A 22,456-nucleotide genomic window follows, 5' to 3' on the forward strand; every position below is an offset into this window, starting at 1 on the left:
AATAAAAATTTCAACATTTACTAATATCATCATAATTCGGGAAGAGGCAGTAGAGAAATTAGGACGTGAATTTAATAGAACGGATTGCGAATTGAAAAGGAGTTAAAAAACGACCATCAATAAAAGTAAAACAAGGTTAATGTTATGTATTCGGAATTTAAAATAATACTCGTTGTTGGAGGCAGTAGTTTTTCAGTAGAGCATAGCAGACATTGACAGGTGACCTATTTAACAGTAGAAGCTTTAGACTTTCAGACATGTGCATAACTTTGGAGTGGACTGAAAAGAATATACTTGTTTAGTGCCTTGAACGTGGCCGGGTTTGTGCCTATAAAACAGCATTTGCGGGAAGCGGGAAGTGTACTGTTCTGATCTCCTCTCAAGAAATCTGCTGTGGAAAGTCATAGTTTGGAAGTACGAGCGTATGGAGGACTCGCCCTGTCGGAAATCAGGTGCAAGATTGTTATCGAGGGCTCAAAGGCAACGATTTTAAGGTGAGTGACAAAATGCGTCCTGGTCATTGTGTGGCGTGAGTTGTTGCAACTGGGTCGGACGCTGAATGTTGAACGCTACGGAGCACAGTTAATCATGTTGAATCGCTCACTCAAATACAAACGCCCACAATATTGTTAGAGACATGACAAAGTCATTCTGTTTCATGACAGTGCCAACCACATGGTGCAAACCGAGTGAAGGAAACCTTGATCTGATTTCGATGGTGTTTTACCCCATTCAACAGACATCACTCCCTCCTTGTACCACTTTCTCGGTCCATACAGCATGGCCTTTCATTTGAGAACTTCCGAGCCGTCAGCCAGCTTCGAGTTCCTGATAACCGGGAGACTGAAGCGAAAGCAGTGGAGACGCAGGAAAGAACTCTATTCGAACTCTGTATCCGTCAGTGTCGGCACTGTATGCATTTTGGACTGACGTGTTACATATTTTCTGTAGTGTAGGGCTACTGAAGGTAATTGATCGATGTTTTGGAAGGCAGTAAATTCTACGAGGCTCTATCCGTGGATTATTACAAATTCAGACCAAATAATACGAACATGTTACAATAAGGGGTGCCCAAACAGTCACACCAATACATAGTGTATATTCGGAAGAAGAGCGTCGTCTTCCACAATTCAGTTGCTTGTCGGAGGCCGCCACGTCAATTCGCCAGAAAGGAGTATGTGTGAATTTTGATGATTTTTTTCGTGCATGGCATCGTACTAAAGTGACTTCCACGTATTTTTTAGGACACCATATTTCAGTCCGGTAAAAGGAAACACCATATAGGATGACTTTGTTGTCCATCTGTCTCCCTGTCTGTTCGTCTGTTAAGGCCCCTTTTTCTCGGGAATGGGTGGACGTATCAAGTTAAAAATCTACGTCACGTACTAAGGTCTATAGTTCCTTAAGCTTCTAAGTTAATGCAGCTAAAAGATATGGTCATCTATGTCACATACTGTGCTATTCGCAACGTCACTGAGCATCACCTATAGAGTACGGCCTATTGAATTAAAATCATGAAACTTGGCAAGCAGCCAGGTTTCAGAGTACAAGTAAAGGGAAAAAATTCGAAAATTGTCGAACTATAATTATCACATAAAAATATCTTTTGCCATTGGTACTTACATTGCATTCATCATCCGTCAAAAGCGTAATAGAAAAATTTTAATGCATGCAAACGTAAAATGGAAGTTGTGGTTATGTTTTAGTAAATAATTAAATATATTGTATTAAATTGTGTCTTTCTGTGTATATTAACTAAAGTCCACTACATACTTCTCTTTGTATGTCTGGTCTACTCTCAGGAACTACTGTACAGATTTTGATAAGGTCTTGGAGTTCCTGGGATCAATACTTTGCCAGTATCGACATCGATAACAGACGAAAATCATCGACTTTCTTGGTTAATGGAATGGATGAACTGTCTATAAACATAATTAAGTTTGTACAAAACCCTCAGTGGGCGAGCCCGCGAGTCCTACTAACAATTCCCCATTCGCGTTTTTTTTTTCTTTTTTTTAAGCACTAGTACCGGTATGTGAATTAGCAACTGGGACTTCGTTTGCTGCGATGTCATATCTGTATTCTGTAATTGGTAAAAGGGTCACCCGGGCCCAGTTACGCGTTGGCTACCTAACGATTTCCAGTTGCAACAAAAATTTGATTTCCAGATTTCCATACAACTTATAACTGAATTTCAAAATTTAAAATGTTCTCACAATCTACTCTTTAATAGGTATAGCCTTACGTTTAATATTTAAAACAATGAGCCAAGTATTACAGTTAGAAACTGTGGTTATAAATATTTCATCCATAAGGGACGGCATCATGGGGAATGTGACTATTGATCAATACAAATACAACAGTTTCTGCGTCAGTTACTTGTTTATTTTGCCTCTACCGGTTTCTATGTTTCACACCATCATCTTCGGGTGGAGATTTGTTTATTTACATGGCTGGTGACGGTGAAGAGTGCAGACGTCTTTTCCCAATTGCAGACCAACGCCAGTGTACGTTATTTTGCTTCTTTTGAGGGACGGTAGAGTTGTAAAATGTCTGCATACCTTACAACAGGCAACAATATGCAGAGCTTTTACAGCTCTACTGTCCTTCAAAAGACAAAAATAAGCCACACTGCTTTGATCTGCGACTGTGAAAAGACTTCTGTACCCTTCACCAACAGCAGCTTTATAAATAGACAGTTCTCCACCTGAAGATGATGATGTGAACAGCGAAACGCGTAGTGGTGAAATACACAAGTGACTGGCGCAGAAACTGTTTTAGTTGAACTGTGTTTATGTCTTGAGACAGCATAACTCACGGCGCGCAAGTAACCCAGACTATATTCCTTTAGTACTTGAGAATGAGAACACTTCGCTACTTCTATCGAACTTTACGCGTAATTTCAAAATTTTTCGAAAGGTTTTCTCACTCACTCACCTCCTCAAAGTAATGAGAGGTAAAATGTAATTCACTACATTTTCACTGCTCAGGTTGTAGAAATTTGGCACTGGGCATGATGTTTTAATTTATTACTTCTTTGCTATTAAGTGTATTCGCGACACATTTTGTAATCACATACACCACTGAATGTACCCACAAAATTATGCCATTGTGTCGAAAAATAAAAGAACGACAACTGCAAAAATTATTGCAGAACTAAACGTCGGACTCGCGAACCTTGTCAGCACCTAGACAACAACAGGGAGGAACCAGAGCCAGGGAATTATAGGGTGAGTTGAAATTCCAAATACAACTCATCAGGGATGCAAATTCCCATAACAGGGAAACGTGGTGCGAGACCATAAAACCTAGACAGTGGAGCAATGGAAGAGTCATTTGGTCGGATGAGTTTGTTTCACATTGTTTTCGGCTTCTGGTGAAGCTTACGTCCCAAGTGTGAAACACAGCGAGGGTTCAGTGATGCTATGGGAAGCCATATTGTGGTATTCATTTGCGCTAATGGTTCCTCTGCAGGGTTACGGGATTATGTGACATTTTGGCTTATTAGGTCCATGTTTGTTACTCAAGGGTGATCCTTTTTTCCGAGACGACAGGATCCCCGTTCACACAGCTCACATCGTCCAGGATTGGTTTTGTGAGCACGACGATGAATTGTCGCATCTCCCCTGGTCACCACAGTCAGCAAATATCAATATTATTGAGCCTTTGTTCTCTACTTTGGAGGAAAGGGTAAATAATCGCTATCCAGTTCCATCATCGTTACCTGAACTTGCCACTATTTTTCAGGAAAAATAGTATCGATTCCGCTGAAAAACGTACAGGACCTGTATTTATCTACTTATATGTATATGGTGTCTGTCCGAAAGAACAGACACCATTGATGACCTGCAGCCGTCAACAACGAAAATAGAATTATAGATTAATGCTTTCAGCTGCTGACGGGCGTTCATGTATATCAACGGGGAAAGGAGAAAATGTGTGCGCCGACCGGGACTCGAACCCGGCATCTCCTTATATGTCCACACACTATAAGGTGAGAATGTGGGTCTCGCGAGAGGTGTGCGCGAGATAGTCCATGCAGTCGCTCTATCCTCTGTGCTCTCGGTGGCTCAGATGGATAGAGCGTCTGCCATGTAAGCAGGAGATCCCGGGTTCGAGTCCCGGTCGGGGCACACATGTTCACCTGTCCCCCTTGATATATATGAACGCCCGTCAGCAGCTGAAGGTATTGATATATGATTCTAATTTCTTCCTAGACAGCTGCAGATCATCAATGGTGTCTATTCTTTCCGACATGTCCGAAAGAAAAGACATCATATACATATAAGTATATAGTTCTGGCTATACCGGCCATGACCTTCTTCTTCTGTGCGGATGCACACATATTACTCGAACCCTTACGGGACTTTGTAAGAATGTCTTCCACGAGTAACGAGTGTGTTGGGTAGGAATACTACGAATGTAGTGTGTGGACATATAAGGTGATAATGTGGGTCTCGCGGGAGGCGTGCGCGAGATAGTTCCTGCAGTCGCACTGTCCCTTGTGCGCTCGGGGGCTCAGATGGATAGAGCGTCTGCCACGTAAGAAAGAAATCCCGGGTTCGAGTCCTGGTCGGGGCACACATTCTCTCCTGTCCCCCTTGATATATATCAACGCCCGTCAGCAGATGAAGGTATTAATCTATAATTCTAATTTAGTTTCTGTATTTATCTGTTCCCAGACGACTGAAAGTAGTTTTGAATGTCAACGGTTTTCCTCTAGAGTATTTGGCTTAATAATGTATTTTATTTGTGTTATCCATATTTTTGTCAACCCTCTGTATGAGAATGTATCTGTTTCATCAACACTACGTGATATGGGCCGATCAAGCAAAACGGAAAAGCACATACTTGTGGTGTCTTGTGTTGGCAAAAATGGTAACTCCTAGAGGAAGCAGAGAGGACAGTGTGTAATCAGAGAATGACAGACGCCAGCAAGTTAGTTCAGTGCAAATTAGCGAAATAAATACTGTAATCTGAAAAGAATAAACTAAGACACAAAGAATAAAGTGTTTTGTAGGAATAGGGTAGGAAAATGAACATCTATAAAAATAGTACCTTTGATTGTCACTGTAGTATTTTGTAACGTAAAATGACTCTCTGTCTGTCTGTCTCTCTCTCTCTCTCCCTCTCTCTCTCTCTCTCCCTCTCTCCCTCTCTCTCTCTCTCTCTCTCTCTCTCTCTCTCTCGCTCTCTCGTGTAATATTGTGAAGGAGGTCATATAATTTCTTAGTAATCGTATATTAAAGAAACTGTAAAGGAAAAAAAAACAGCGTAGCGGTGTTGGAATGGAATATTCTCCTTCTTCGTGGAGTGTAAAGTACTGGAAGCTGTGCAGAAAGACAGTTTCTGAATTGATTTCAGTCATGCTCTTGCGGATATCGATTCAAAAATGGAAATGAATAGCAGCCGAAAGATAAAATTAATGAGATACAGATAATATTACATCGTGGCAGAGCTCAATTTTTACTTTGTCGTAGAAGTGACGTCTTTGAACTCCGTTAGCATACAAAACAACAATAAAATGTAATACCTTCCGACGTTGCTCATTGGAGGTAAAGGATCGATATCAATGTAGTAAATCACTTCACTGGCGAAGTTTTCATTTCCTTTTTCTGGCCAAAGACGCATCGAAAACGTAAATGAAACAGAGATTCATTTGTTTTCACCTGACTGCAACTTAAAAGTCACTCTGGCCTGGAACCGAGCCACAAATGTGAAATCACAGACTCTGGTCTCGATTATCAACTGCTATTCATCCAGTGAAAGGCGAGCATTCATTAGTGTTATGTTTCGTTATTTCTTTTGAGGCTGTCACTGTGTACGATCTATGGCGACCACTTTTAGCTTCCGCAAGCTGCGCCTCGTAATGTTACCAGCATCTCCCACACCCCTACTCTCCGTCGATCTCCTCCTCCCCTCACTGTTCAGCTCCTCACCTTCCCTCACCCTATCCATATCCTTCTCTTCCTATTCTCTGTCGATTTTCTCCTCTTCTGCCTGTCCATCTCTTTCTTCCCCCTCTGCCCTTCTCCCCCCACCCCTATCTGAATCCATCTCCACCTCTCCCCTCTATGTCTGTCCATCTCCTCCTCTCCCCTTCTTTCTCCAAGTTATCACACCCACACCAATAGGAGGCCCGTGGTTCTCATTGTCACAGTGTTTCTTTCCAGATAGCAACTAGTATACATGTATCAAATTTTACTGAAACAATTTCAGTGTTTTTTGATGAGCTTTCTACCCTTGGTTTCGGACGTGTACACACTTTTCAAACAAATTTCACTTGAATATAATATATTTCACATGTATTTGTATACATATTTCACATGTATCTCTGGCGACTTTCATGCAACTCAATGTTTATGACGTCTTATTATCTGAATTACGTGTCGTACAATGATATAATTTCTCAGATACATCCAGTAGTACATGTGAATAATGTCTGTTTTTGTGCAGGAAATACATATAGTAGGAAAGAAGTGATAAATTAAAACGCCTTGCCTCTTGTTGCGATGTTACTGCATGGACAGCGAAAATGTAGCAAGACATAAACTTTTTATTCTTTCATTATTTTGTAGTAGTTGTCAGAGAGAAAGTGTTTCTTAAGTGTTTGATACTATGTGTGAAGTTTGTTGCAAGTCACTAAATATTCTCACTCTCAATGACTGTGCGAATAAACTGTGGGTATTCGTGCGTTGTGGACTACAGTTGTTTTTCACCCCCACCCTTTTGTTAGGTAGATGTATATACACTGAAGCTCCAAAGCAACTAGCTTAGGCATGCGTATTCAAATACAGTGATATGTGAACAGGCAGAATACGTCGCTGCTGTCGACAACGCCCATATAAGACAACAAGTGTCTGGCGCAGTTGTTAGATCGGTTGCTGCTCCTACAGTGGCAGGTTATCAAGATTTAAGTGATTTTGGACGTGGCGTTATAGTCGGCGCACGAACGATGGAACACACACCATCTCCGAGGTAGCGAAGATGTGGGGATTTTCCCGGACGACACTTCACGAGTGTACCGTGAATATCAGGAATCCGGTAAAACGATCCTGCAAGAACGGGACCAACGGCAACTGAAGAGAATCGTTCAACGTGACAGAAGTGGAACCCTTCCGCAAATTTCTGCATATTTCAATGCTGGGCCATCAATAAGTGGCAGTGTGCGAACCATTAAACGAAACATCATCGATATGGGCTTTCGGAGGCGAAGGTCCACTCGTGTACCCTTGATGACTGCATGACTTAAAGCTTTATGCCTCGCCTGGGCCCGTCAACTCCGACATTGGATTGTTGATGACTGGAAACATGTTGCCTGGTCGGACGAGTCTCTTTTCAAATTGTATCGAGCGGATATATGTGTATGAGTGGCAGGTTATCAAGATTTAAGTGATCCATGGATCCTCGATGTGAACAGGGGACTGTTCAAGCTGGTGGAGGCTATGTAATGGTGTGGGACGTGTGCAATTGGAGTGATAAGGGACCCCTGATACGTCTATACACGACTGTGACAGGTGAAACGTACGTAAGCGTCCTGTCTCATCACCTGCATCCATTCATGTCCATTCCGACTGACTTTGGCAATTCCAGCAGGACAATAAGACACCCCACGCGTCCAGAAGTGTTACAGCGTGTCTCCAGGAACACTCTTCTGAATTTAAACACTTCCGCTAGGCACCAAACTCCTCAGACATGAACATTATTGAACATATCTGGGATGCCTTGCAACGTGATGTTAAGAAGAGATCTCCACCCCCTCGTAGTCTTACGAATTTATGGACAGCCATGTAGGGTTCACGGTGTCTATTCCGTCCAGCACCACGTCCGACATTAGTCGAGTCGATGCCACGTCGTGCGATACACGATATTAGGCAGGTGTACCAGTTTCTTTGGTTCTTCAGTGTATATAATGTTTTTCCTGGTATATGCTATTTCCATTCCAAATTTCGTCCAATCCGTCTAGCCGTTTAAGCGTGACGGAGTAAGAAACATACTCATGCACACACACTCACACTCATACACACACACACACACACACACACACACACACACACACACACACACATACACATACACACGCGCTCGTGCACGCGCACTCACACTCACACAGGCATAAACACAAACTTTCGGATTTATATTGTATGTAAGAGCCTATTTTATTCAATAAAATCTTCTTGGTTTACAAGCCGTGACACTTTGGACAAAACACTCGAGCTTTCGATAGCTGACTCAGCCATCGTCATCAGGAGTTAAAACCACTGACTGGTGATCCTGATGACGATGGCTGAGTCAGCTATAGAAAGCTCAAGTGTTTGATTCGAAGTGATGCAGCTTGCAAACAGAGAAGATTTTACTGATGCGTTCCGCTGTGAAAGACATAATAATTTATTGCTTGTGGTCACGAGGAAATTCCTTAGAATATTATATTTGATCTGCAGTTTGCGAATCCTCTAACTAAACTTGAATCGACGGTCGACTGCACATCACCGAGTGCTGATCTCCATTTCTGACGTGTCTCTCCTTTTGAGAATGGACTGCCACACACACACACACACACACACACACTCAGCGGGCACACGACTCTACAGCGGGAGCTGGTGGGGCGGCGGTTCGACGGCGCTCGCGTGTCTCGGCTCGGCGCCGACTTGCAAAGTGGCGTGGCGTGGCGTGGCGTGGCGTGGCGTGCACGACCGGAGAACTGCGGCGCCGCCGGTTGCCGGTCTGCAGGGATTTCGGTGTGTCGGGTTAGGATAGGATAGGGTAGAACAGGATAGGGCGCCCAAACGTGGCGCGCGGTCCGCGGTCGATATGGCGGGGCCGTGGTCAGGGCGCTCAGGGTCGATACACAGCATCGATTGTTGTGGCGTGTGTAGGTCGCATGTTCGGCGTCACGTGGAACCCGCCACCGAGGCGCCGTGCTTGAGGCTCTGAAATACGTGATGTGCCCCACAGAGCCATAAACGACTTTTGTTGTTTGTAATGGTAAGGTCGGGAGACAGTGGATAGGTGGAGTACGTCCGTGAGAAACCAGAATAAGCGTGTGTCCATTTGGAGTACATAGGGGACTCAGAACTATAGGCAAAGTTTGGCAACATTTGAAAGATGTGCTGTCAAACAACGCAGAAAGGACTGAAAATATTCTTTCGAACTTCATTCTTGGGCTTTACAACAAACGATTATCCAGATTTGTGTATTTAGTGTATATGAACATGTCATTTGACTATCGGGGACAATGTTGTTGTTGTTGTTGTTGTTGTGATCTTCAGTCCGAAGAGTGGTTAGATGCTACTGTGTCCTGCCCAAGCCTCTTCATTTCTGAATAACTACTACTTCCCTCCAATACTAAACTGGTGATCCCTTATTGTATCCTGTCAACCGATCCCTTCTTCTGGTCAGATTGCTTCACAAATTTCTTGTCTCCCGAATTCTATTCAGTACTGCCTCATTAGTAACGTGATCTACCCATATAATCTTCAACATACTTCTACAGTGCCGCATTTCAAAAGCTTCTATTCTCTTCGTGTCCAAACTGTTTATCGTCCATGTTTCACTTCCATACATGGCTACGTTCCATGCAAATACTTTCGGAAAAGACCTGCTGATACTGAAACCTATATTCGATGTTAACAAATTTCTCTTCTTCAGAAACGCTATTCTTGCCATTGCCAATCTATATTTTATATTCTCTGTACTTCAGACACCATCAGCTGTTTTGGTGCCCAAAAAACAAACTCATTAATTACTTTCAGTGGCTCGTTTCCTAATCTAATTTCTTCATGGACACCTGATTTAATCTGACTGCATTCCACTATCCTCCTTTTGCTTTTGTTGATGTTCATATTGTATCTTTCTTTCAAGACACTGTCCATTCCGTTCAGCTGCTTTTCCAATTCCTTTGCTGTCTCCAAGAGAATTACAAGTTCATCGACAAACCTCAAAGTTTTTATGGTTTCTGCTTGAACGTTAATTCCTTCTCTCTTTTATAATTTTTTTTGTTTGTTTCCTTTAGCGCTTGCTCAGTACAAGTAAAGATCGAGTAATATCGGGGAATGGCTACAACCATGTCTCACTCCCTTCTCAACCACTGCTCCCCTTTCATGCCCCTTGACTCATATAACTGCTGTCTGGTTTCAGTAAAGTTGTAAATAGTCTTTCTCTCCGTCTATTTTACCACTCCTACCTTCAGAATATCATAGAGAGTATTGCAGTCAACATTGTCAAAAGTTTTGCCTAAGTCTCCAAGTGCTATAAAAGTAGATTTGCCTTTCCTTAGCCTATCTGCTAAGATAAGTCGTAGGGCCAGTGTTGCGTCGCATATTCGCATATTTCTCCGAAATCCAAACTGATTTTCTCCTAGGTGGCTTCTAGCAGTTTTTCCGTTCTGGGATAGTTTTCCCACGGCTCGCTTTGCTAAGGGTATCAGTAGCTCTGGCTGACTGTGAGGAGCCTTGTTTCGACTCAGGTCTTTCAGTGATCGGTCGAATTCTTTTCGCAGTATCATATCTCCTATGTCATCTTCATCTACGTCCTCTTCCCTTTTTACAGTACTGCCTTCATCTCCCTTGTACAGCCTATCTATATACTCTTCCACTTTTCAGCTTTCCCTTCTTTGTTTATTACAGGTTTTCTAGCAGAGTTCTTCATATCCATACAACTGCTTCTGCTTCCTCAAAAGGCCTATTCAAGTTTTCTATAAGTGGGATCTGTTTCTCCCCAGTGTCATATACATATTACATTTGTCATGCATCGGAAAAATGTCACTCGCAGAATCCCGAAGAAGTAAAGGCATAAAATGTGAGAGCTATTAGTCAGTGAGCTTGTAATCTCATACATTCAAGTTTCTGCCGATAATGATATGCAGAAAAATGGAAAAGAAAATTGAGGTTCTGTTAGACGGTGATCATGGTGGATTTAGGAGAAGCAATGGCTCCAGACAATCAGTGCCAGTGTTGCGTTTCGTAATGGGGAAAGGACTAGAAAAGGGATGGAACATTGATAGCATCGTTTGACTTACAAGAAACATTCGTCGTCGTAAAGTAGTGTAAGATGTTTCAGATCCCTAGGAAAAAAATAAACTCAGGAAAAGAAAGCTTTTCAGTATCCTCACAACTTGCATTCTTTCACAATAGCTCTTTTGCCTAGTGGTAATCGATTCTACATCTACATGACTACTCTGCAATTCACATTTAAGTGCTTGGCAGAGGGTTCATCGAACCACGATCATACTATCTCTCTACCATTCCACTCCCGAACAGCGCGCGGGAAAAACGAACACCTAAACCTTTCTGTTCGAGCTCTGATTTCTCTTACTTTATTTTGATGATCATTCCTACCTATGTAGGTTGGGCTCAACAAAATATTTTCGCATTCGGAAAAGAAAGTTGGCGACTGAAATTTCGTAAATACATCTCGCCGCGACGAAAAACGTCTTCGCTTTATTGACTTCCATCCCAACTCGCGTATCATATCTGCCACACTCTCTCTCCTATTATGTGATAATACAAAACGAGCTGCCCTTTTTTGCATCCTTTTGATGTCCTCCGTTAGTCCCACCTGGTAAGGATCCCACACCGCGCAGCAATAATCTAACAGAGGACGAACGAGTGTAGTGTAAGCTGTCTCTTTAGTGGACTTGTTGCATCTTCTAAGTGTCCTGCCAATGAAACGCAACCTTTGGTTCGCCTTCCCCACAATATTATCTATGTGGTCTTTCCAACTGAAGTTGTTCGTGATTTTAACACCAAGGTACTTAGTTGAATTGACAGCCTTGAGAATTTTACTATTTATCGAGTAATCGAATTCTAACGGATTTCTTTTGGAACTCATGTGGATCACCTCACACTTTTAGTTATTTAGCGTCAACTGCCACCTGCCACACCATACAGCAATCTTTTCTAAATCGCTTTGCAACTGATACTGGTCTTCGGATGACCTTACTAAACGGTAAATTACAGCATCATCTGCGAACAACCTAAGAGAATTGCTCAGATTGTCACCCAGGTCATTTATATAGACCAGGAACAGCAGAGGTCCCAGGACGCTTCCCTGGGGAACACCTGATATCACTTCAGTTTTACTCGATGATTTGCTGTCTATTACTACGAACTGCGACCTTCCTGACAGGAAAGAATCCAGTCGCACAACTGAGACGATAACCCATAGGCCTGCAGCTTGATTAGAAGTCACTTGTGAGGAACGGTGTCAAAAGCTTTCTGGAAATCCAGAAATACGGAATCAACTTGAGATCCCCTGTCGATAGCGGCAAATAAAGAGCTAGCTGCGTTGCACAAGAACGATGCTTTCTGAAACCATGATGATTACGTATCAATAGATCGTTCCCTTCGAGGTTATTCATAATGTTTGAATACAGTATATGCTCCAAAACCCTACTGCAAACCGACGTCAATGATATAGGTCTGCAGTTCGATGGATTACTCCTAATATCCTTCTTAAACACTGGTGCGACCTGCGCAATTTTCCAATCGTGCTGTACACATTTCATGTTGGTTAAAGTTTATTTGCATTCTCAGTGCAGTTAAGTTCAAAGGACGTCTCCAGTCGTGAGAAGCAGATTACGACTTCCGTGCGCTGTTCAGTCTGCCATCATATTTCTCAGGTAGTGAAGTGACACTGTGAGTTGGAGTTGACCACAGTGACGACATTCGTACATTCATCCCCTACCGTGAGACAAAACACCGGTGATCCTCCTCATGGTGTGCACCCACAGTCAGCAGCAGCTACCTACACATTTTGGACTCTGTGTGACGTAACTCCACTTACCACTCCTAAAACTGTCTGATGATAGTAAATAGCTTGATAGAGATGACGGGTCAGGGTCCCTTTGTGACAGTTATGTGTTCTTGTGATAAAGCCATAAAAATAATGTATTTAATGCAAATAACTTTGAGGTTCTGCTGATAATATGTTTTCCGTTAATCATTGCTTATTTTATGTTTTTATTTATTAGAGTGAATGAAGGTATAAATCTTAGGTAACGTGATATGTGAATATTTATTATTTTATTGGTGATCACTATTTTACAGCAATTGTAGTATAATTTCAGAATAAATTCAGTCTACAGTTGTAAATATAAATAAAAATATATTTGTAGGTGTACTAACTAAGTTGTAGTAGCATGGTAATCTGTATCTGGATAGTGTGAATGAGCCACGTACACCAGGGGAAATTTGTTATTCAATAGTTTATGGTACTGCGGAAATAACAAACACTCTCTGATAACTTAATTGTTTGAAGGTGGCATTATTTTGTTATTGACGGGTTTCGAAAAATTTGTCATCTTATAAAATGATCTGAAAAAAATATTAATGATGTGACTGGTGAAATGTAGAAGAAATAGGATAGCGAAATTTAGAACTGGTGCTGCTACTTTATGTTAACGCACCACCCAATATCTCAAATGTAGTAACGCAGAAGATACGCCAAGTGGGGGAAACTCGATCACCTGCCCTATGACCCTAATCTCTCCCCATGTGATTATCACACCTTCGGTTCCTTAAAAAAGGCCTTGTCTGGCAAACGATTCCTGTCGGACATGGATTTGCAGCAGGCAGTTACAGACTTCACGCGGCAAGACACGGTGCTTTGCCATACAGGTATCATCAACCTGGTGCGTCAGTGGAATGATTGCCACAGGTCTCAGATCACTTTGCCTGATTGGCACACCCATTCTGGACTGTACGGCCTTGGAACGGAGACATTTTGATTTCCCCTTATACACTCCTGGAAATGGAAAAAAGAACACATTGACACCGGTGTGTCAGACCCACCATACTTGCTCCGGACACTGCGAGAGGGCTGTACAAGCAATGATCACACGCACGGCACAGCGGACACACCAGGAACCGCGGTGTTGGCCGTCGAATGGCGCTAGCTGCGCAGCATTTGTGCACCGCCGCCGTCAGTGTCAGCCAGTTTGCCGTGGCATACGGAGCTCCATCGCAGTCTTTAACACTGGTAGCATGCCACGACAGCGTGGACGTGAACCGTATGTGCAGTTGACGGACTTTGAGCGAGGACGTATAGTGGGCATGCGGGAGGCCGGGTGGACGTACCGCCGAATTGCTCAACACGTGGGGCGTGAGCTCTCCACAGTACATCGATGTTGTCGCCAGTGGTCGGCGGAAGGTGCACGTGCCCGTCGACCTGGGACCGGACTGCAGCGACGCACGGATGCACGCCAAGACCGTAGGATCCTACGCAGTGCCGTAGGGGACCGCACCGCCACTTCCCAGCAAATTAGAGACACTGTTGCTCCTGGGGTATCGGCGAGGACCATTCGCAACCGTCTCCATGAAGCTGGGCTACGGTCCCGCACACCGTTAGGCCGTCTTCCGCTCACGCCCCAACATCGTGCAGCCCGCCTCCGGTGGTGTCGCGACAGGCGTGAATGGAGGGACGAATGGAGACGTGTCGTCTTCAGCGATGAGAGTCGCTTCTGCCTTGGTGCCAATGACGGTCGTATGCGTGTTTGGCGCCGTGTAGGTGAGCGCCACAATCAGGACTGCATACGACCGAGGCACACAGGGCCAACACCCGGCATCATGGTGTGGGGAGCAATCTCCTACACTGGCCGTACACCACTGGTGATCGTCGAGGGGACACTGAATAGTGCACGGTACATCCAAACCGTCATCGAACCCATCGTTCTACCATTCCTAGACCGGCAAGGGAACTTGCTGTTCCAACAGGACAATGCACGTCCGCATGTATCCCGTGCCACCCAACGTGCTCTAGAAGGTGTAAGTCAACTACCCTGGCCAGCAAGATCTCCGGATCTGTCCCCCATTGAGCATGTTTGGGACTGGATGAAGCGTCGTCTCACGCGGTCTGCACGTCCAGCACGAACGCTGGTCCAACTGAGGCGCCAGGTGGAAATGGCATGGCAAGCCGTTCCACAGGACTACATCCAGCATCTCTACGATCGTCTCCATGGGAGAATAGCAGCCTGCATTGCTGCGAAAGGTGGATATACACTGTACTAGTGCCGACATTGTGCATGCTTCGTTGCCTGTGTCTATGTGCCTGTGGTTCTGTCAGTGTGATCATGTGATGTATCTGACCCCAGGAATGTGTCAATAAAGTTTCCCCTTCCTGGGACAATGAATTCACGGTGTTCTTATTTCATTTTCCAGGAGTGTATAATTAATGGTACACGTATACATAGGTTGTCAACGGCCTTGGCAATTCCCTTCAGATCACCGAAGGTGAGCGCTGTCGGACTTGTCTAGCACTTGGACGGGTGGCCATCCTGGTCTGAAGAGCACTGTTTTTCAGGGGATGCACTCAGCCCTTGTGAGGCCAACTGCGGAACTATCTGATTGGGAACTAGCGGTTCTGGCCACGAAAACCGGCAACGAGCGAGGGAGCGATGTGTTGACCATATGCCCCTTCATGTCTGCATCGAGTAACGCTGAGGATGTCGGTCGGTACTGCTGGGCCTTCCGGGGCCTGTATGGATGGGTGTCACAGTACACGTAGGTTGTAGAAGGAGAAGTCCACGTTACGAGGAAAACTATATTCATTCAAGTTATTTACCCTCGCTGCCATTAAATTACCTCTTATGCAGTACCTTGTACTGCATGTTATCCCTACTCGCTCACTACTTTTTGTGTCGTATTACCACTGTAGAGTCTTGTACCATGGGAAGCAAGGAGAGGATGTTGTTTGGTGGCCAATATCCTGTGTCTACAATGCAACTGCACACATATATTAATGGAGTTCTTTATTAACAGGAAGCTATTTATCTTTATCCTAGTCCATGTGTTGTGGTACAACTCCTTCCGTAATAGTCCATGTTAGCCTCATTGCTGGTGAAGTACAAGTCCCACTATAAACACTACACTCTTGTAGCCGATGACATGAACTGACGGACGCCAACTAGAACAGTGACTGAGCTATTAACTAAGTTGACTGCAACTGACTCGGACTGTGACTGGCTGTGCCCTCCAGTCCGCAGAAGCGATCTAAATACTTGCAGTCGAGAGGGTGTCGGCAGCGAGTTGCTTGCTAGTCTGTCTTTGGCCTCTCTCCTGGTAGGCGCACTTGATTCAGCGCCTATTATTGACCTTCTTGCAACCTCTTTGTCGAACGGTGTGCTGGCGATAGCTTACACCAGCACGATAGTGTTGGCCTCTTTTTACGTGCTGACAGCAAAGAGATCATAACTGCACCAAATCTAGGCTCCTGTCACTCAGTGCCGTAGCCACAAATCTAACGTTCATGATTATTCACATGCATGATTGTTTATTGTTCAGCTCTTTCTGGGAATTCTGTACATTTTTAGTCATGGAGACAGTGCAAGACATTGGTCTACCTCACTCCAATCACACTACAGAGCCACATTTTCAATTAATGGCAGAGCATACAACAAATGGGCCAAGTTTAAAGAGTGTGTGATTCGTTACGTCGATGCACAGGGGGATTCATTACCAATGTGAACACATCCAATAAACAAGTGTTCTGATCTCAGAAAATATACGGTTTCGGACCCGGAATAATTTGATTTGTTTTTCCTCCTCCAGTGAGTGCTACCACTTTATAATATATTCGCCACACTATTTACTGTCTACATACATGTAATTACTAAATGTGTGAATATACACATGACTGCGAAGATGAGAAGCGATGGCAAAGGCCTGCGTTGCATTTACGCGAGCCGTGGTAGCTGGCAGAAGTACGGTTCTATATTTAGACTCCACCTCAATGGGTGAAAGAGCGCAGCGTTTTAAGGGAATGGCCTGGCTTGTGTGTGTGTGTGTGTGTGAGAGAGAGAGAGAGAGAGAGAGAGAGAAATAAACAAGCGGCTCGTCGCCTTGACACAGACTGGTGGTGGGGGTGGGCGCTCGGTTTCCATAGCAACCGGCAGCATATCTCTGTGGCCGCCACTCACCGCCCTGCTGTGCGAACAGCAGGCAGCGAATTCGCCCCCCACTGTACGTCACTGCAGAGGAAAAAGCAGTTCAAGAAAATATGGAAACATTCGAGGGATGTACAGGGAAATATAAACTATGTGAGGCTGTACAGGATGTGTAAAACAAATGCCCCATGTTCTTCGAGAGGTAGTACTGGTTGACACTAGAAAAAAGAGCTATAAGTCCAGGAACAAAAAATTATTGAGATGTGGGTCATTCTTTCCTAGGATATATGTTGTTTTTGTGTTAATTATTTGTTTGTTGATTGTATAGAAGATAATCAATATGATTACACACTCGCTGTTATATATCCTTCAGCCCTTCTTCTCTGAGGTTTGTCAACTCGTGCGAACACACCTGGCTGCCCTTAGATATGGTCACGTGCACGGTCCTTTAACGTCTGAACGTCGGTGTTGGATGGATACACCAATGCCTTTAAATCTTCCAGTAGCCACAAGTCTGAAGTATTAAGGACAGATGAATGGTGTATGAGGTGCTGTCGTACGAGATGCTGAAAATGGGGTGGTACCAGCTCGTGCATAAAGAATATCCGTTGTCTTGACGCAACGGAGTGAGTAATTTTGCTCTCAGAAATCAATAATAAGTAGCATCTGTTAATTCTAGTAAAATGTATGGCCTTATTAGTCTATCAGCCACTATTTCTGACCACATGTAGGTACTAAATATCGTATTTATGCGCCCTACCCTGGGCAGCGACTTACAGTTAAGAATGTCCTGTCCTGTACGGAAATTACATAATGCGTGAACGAGTACAGGTTGTTACACAGAAAAGGCTACATATGGGCCTGGACTTGAGTTGAGCACGGAGAGCCAAAGAGGTTAAGGCGACCGTTAACGTTAAGAGGGGAATCCGTGTTCGAGTCCCGTTGCGGTACACATTTTCACTGTCCTCATGCCCTTATACAGCTGATGATTGTCCGCATTCGCAGCTGCGAGTACATTTAATGGATTTGCAACTTATCTTACGTTTTATTTTGTTCCTAGCTGACAAACTCGGCGCTGCCCGAATATTCATTCTGTAAATTTTCTATTAGAAACGTACATTTTGTGTACGCTGGGCGTAGCTGCTTCGCGTATCAACAATGCGATTTTGTGAACGTCTCTATAGCAACGCCTCGTTTTAGCTCTGCACATGGCTATTGTTTTCACCCACAACCGTTTGCGCTTCGCAGTTGAAAGCTGTCAAAAGCGCTGCCATATGTCAGGGGTTTTCATGAGATGACTCGACTGTAGAAGTACCTTAGTAGTAGAGAAAAACTGTATTAGATGCGAAATTGTCTCACGCATCTCAGTGTTTATGACGTCATATCTGCTGAACTGTGAAAGGTACGCGGTTCTTACCACCTGACAGTAAGGGATTTGTGTGCCAAGTTTGGTTGACATCGGCGTAGTGTTTTAGGAAGAGATGTGGAATATACATAGACACACACATGTACATATCAGTCTGCTTGAATCCCCAGTGTGTGAAACCCACCTCAACCGGAGATTAAATACAACCAGTCAACTGCGGATTTTCAGCGCTTCTGACATGGTGCTCTTGTGTTCTGAGAGCTAGCACGCGCTGTAAGTGACGCGGGAAAAAGAACTGCTGGTACTTAGTTGACCATGCAATAGCGCACGTGCTCCTTCACCAGCTTCAGTCCGTCACATATTCCAGAATTGCCTCCCACTCGTTCCAGCGTGAACTGTGCTAGGTCTTCAGCGATAGATCTCGTGTCTGCTAGTCACTGTAGCAACCTGCTGAACCATTTTTTCAGATGGAATGCGGAGTTAAGTACGTCGTTTGGCGTACGAGGCACTTGTCAGACCTTTAAGGACTGGCTAGCAGAAATTAATCATATCTGATGTTGTCGGAAAATAAAAAAGAGATCAAATATAAATTTCTTAAAAATTAATAAAAATCAACAGATTTGTCCAGATCGCGCACATTGTAAAATATTAAAATGTGCTGATTAGTTTCAGTTGACCGGGGAAACATCTTCAGGTCTGAGAACAGACAGAGAACGAAAAACTGCCTCAAGTTTCGCGAACTAAGCCCAGAACTTATAAAATTTTGAAACTAAGGAATAAATCAAACAAAAAATATATCAGCATAAAGCATATTGAAAACTCTGCATCGCCTGTACACATGAGAGCTATTTGAGAGAACGGAAATTATGGTCGGGCAAGCGCGTACTAAATAAAATAACAAAAGTGTATCAAAGAGGTAACGTATAAAACATGCCACATCCTATGGGTAATAGTCCCAATAAGCTGAATAAACTGGAAAGATAAAACAAACTAGTTCAAAACCTATCAGAACAAGAGAGGCAAAACAAGTATGTTATGCCTCGTGATGACTGGGTGTCGTGTGATGTCCTTAGGTTAGTTAGGTTTAAGTAGTTCTACGTTCTAGGGGACTGATGACCATAGATGTTAAGTCCCATAGTGCTCAGAGCCATTTGAACCAAGTATGGTACCTACTGAAAATTATCGTATTACGAATATAAAAATAGCAATAATATACAAAAAGGAGCAAACCGATCTTAATGAGATTGCTGTCAATTATAAAATGTATGTGCAGCATCGTTATATCAAGTAACATGTCAAAGCTGATGCGTCCAGTAGGTCGTATTTGACTGTGATCCGCTACTTATTTCTGTAGCAAGACTAACTGCTGTGTGTACTTGCGAAAGCTAAGCCCAAAGCTGGAAGCGCCGGTATTTGGAGCTCAAGTATACATAATAACATCATGCGGTACGATAAGAACAATAACAATTGCTACAGTCTACGTAGCACTAAATGAAGAAAAAAATAATTTGGGGTAGGAATTAAAGTTCAGGGAGATGAAATAAAGACTCTGAGGTTTGCCGATGACACTGGAATTCTGTCAGAGACAACAAAAGACTCCTCTGTGGAATGAACAGCGTCTTGATAGGGGGATATAAAATGGACATCAACAAAAGAAAAACAAGGATAATGGAATGTAATCGAATGAAAACAGGTGACGCTAAGCGAATTAGATGAGTCTTACTTACTATTTAGGCAACAAAATAACTGTTGATGCCCGAAGTACAGAGGACGTAAAATATAGACTAGTGATGGCCAGGAAAATGTTTCCGAAGAAATTTTTGAAGAAATCTGTTAAATCGATCACAGATTTAAGTGTTAGGAAGTCTTTTCTGAAGATATTAGTGTGGAATGTGGCCATGTTGGACGTGAAAGATGGACGATGAACAATTCAGACAGGAAGAGAATAGATACTTTTCAAATGTTACAGAAGAATACTAAAGATTAGGTGGGTTGATCATGTAACTAATGAGGAACTACTGAATAGAATTGGGGATCAAGAAATCTCTGGCACAAATTGACTAAAAGAAGGGATCGGTTAGTAGGACACTGGGGTCACCAATTTAGTATTGGGGGCGGGGGTAAAAATCGCAGTGGGAGACAAAAAGATGAATACAGTAAGTGCATTCAGAATGATGTGCACGGAACGGCTGCTGTGGGAGGCATTTATCTGTGCTAATTGTGAGAACAGAACTACAGTGTAGGGTCTGAGCACAGAGATAAGCAGAGCCAATATGGAATGTGGTGTCATCAGGGAGGCAGCCTTTACCGATAAGTGCAAACAGTTCATCACTCAAGTAAAATGGCCTGTATGGCAAAAGCTACTTGTTTCCAGGAGTAGGACTTTTTCTTCTGATCTGCTCTTTGAACATAATCACGATCATCATCATCATCATCATCATCACTTTTCTTCTATGTTAGCCAGTGCTTTGTTTCTTCACTTGATGCGATCCATTGCTTCCTTCTCAATATTGCTGTATGCACTGCCGTCCGCGCCCAGGTTCCCGGGTTCGATTCCCGGCGGGGTCAGGGATTTTCTCTGCCTCATGATGACTGGGTGTTGTGTGATGTCCTTAGGTTAGTTAGGTTTACGTAGTTCTAAGTTCTAGGGGAACAAATGACCATAGATGTTAAGTCCCAAACAAGAAGAAGGTGTCCTGAAAGGTGAAAGAAAGCAAAATAGAAACAGTGAACGGTCCAAGAACAATAAGTGCAATACCGAAGAGACTGAAAAAGTAACGCCGTCGTGGGTAAGCGGTCATGGTGTTCGAATGCGGAGCGGGCGAGCCATGTACAAAACTCCCTTCTGCCATTTTTTTATTTCTTTTAAACCTTATGAACTGCCTGTCCAGTTTGTTCTCTTTCTGTAGTCTTAGCTGGTGTCATACTTTACTCGTACATTGGTTATAAAATTAGAGTTATTTGGTAACAATCCTTTACCGTCGCAAGTAAACGTGATGAATAGTGAGAGCAGGCGAGATACCAAATAGGCGTCTCACAGAAATGAAAACAACAAAAAAGCGGTTGTGAACTATGTTACAACAAAGGAATACAACAGTCAAGACTTCCAAAATGGAACGCAACTTCAAAAATGGTAAAAATACATGTTTTGACAGAACAAAGAGAAACTGTGTGATTGTGAAACTGTTGCGTTCATTTGTTGCAGCTCACGTGAAAAATTATTATGTTTTCACCATTTTCTTGGGAGTAATCATATTCACATTCATACGAACACCTACATCGGGCAAGAAGACATATCACACTCGCTTACCAGTAGTACAAATTAGGTGCTTCGATAAGAGATTCTCATCATATGCTATGTATGACACAACAGACGTGTGAATTCGGTTCACTTGTCACTTTGTCATCAAACGGTTAGGGTTCCCATTCGAAAGCCACTTCCCTTCGGCTGCTAATAGAGTAGTTGAGCGGAATCAACAGTCGTCACAGGTCCCTACCTTACACCTCGGTGTTGTAGACGGACGTTACACCACGACACAGACATAAATTTGAATGAAACTAGCAGCGAAAAAACTCTGTGGAATGAGTAAGATTCGAACACGACTAGCCTCCTTCGTAGGCCAACACCGTAACCACTTAACCACGACGCCATTTTTCCTGTTGGCCACGAGCGATCATAGTTAATTTTTGGGACAAACATGTCCAAATGGTTTAATAAATTTACAGTTACTACGGTGCTTCGGTTGCTGCCACCACCAGAGCTGTTATCTAAATTGAAGTAAAATAAGAATGTGGGTGAACAATAAACAAATATAGAAATAAATTCGTCCATCAGAAATTAGATCTCGTAAAGCAAAGTTTAGTTTTAATCCTCGGCTCAGAAGCTTACAGAAAGTCAAGTTGTGACGCCGGAAATGCATAGCCTCCTATTTCTATCTATTGTACTATAATTTTTTTTCCTTATTTTGTTACCTGAAGATATGACATTTCTGTGTCTTTTTATATTGTAATTGTTTTACTATATATATATATATATATATGCATTAATGTCGATGTTTAATTGTTTTTTTTGTAAATATTATTTGTATTTTTACTCTGGGTCTTGCCTATGGAAAACTATGTTATCGAACGATTACATCGATAGGTCGTGTGGAGAACCCAAGTGTTTAGGATCTTTGGTAGTGTTTGCCGCATGGAGCGCGGGCAGAGGG

At 43.2% G+C, this 22,456-nt stretch overlaps 1 protein-coding gene and 1 non-coding gene across 2 annotated transcripts in view; one reads left to right on the forward strand and one right to left on the reverse strand.

Moving 5' to 3' along the window:
- LOC124777422 (fl(2)d-associated complex component) overlaps positions 1 to 22,456 on the reverse strand; it is a 541,124-nt gene that overhangs the window by 394,394 nt on the left and 124,274 nt on the right. The gene's annotated exons all lie outside the window — the stretch shown is intronic.
- Trnat-ugu lies at positions 4,059 to 4,133 on the forward strand. The gene has a single exon. It is a non-coding gene; the product is annotated as a tRNA-Thr (tRNA).

The sequence above is a fragment of the Schistocerca piceifrons genome, chromosome 2 (assembly GCF_021461385.2).
Source record: "Schistocerca piceifrons isolate TAMUIC-IGC-003096 chromosome 2, iqSchPice1.1, whole genome shotgun sequence".
NCBI classification, from domain to species: Eukaryota; Metazoa; Arthropoda; class Insecta; order Orthoptera; family Acrididae; genus Schistocerca; species Schistocerca piceifrons.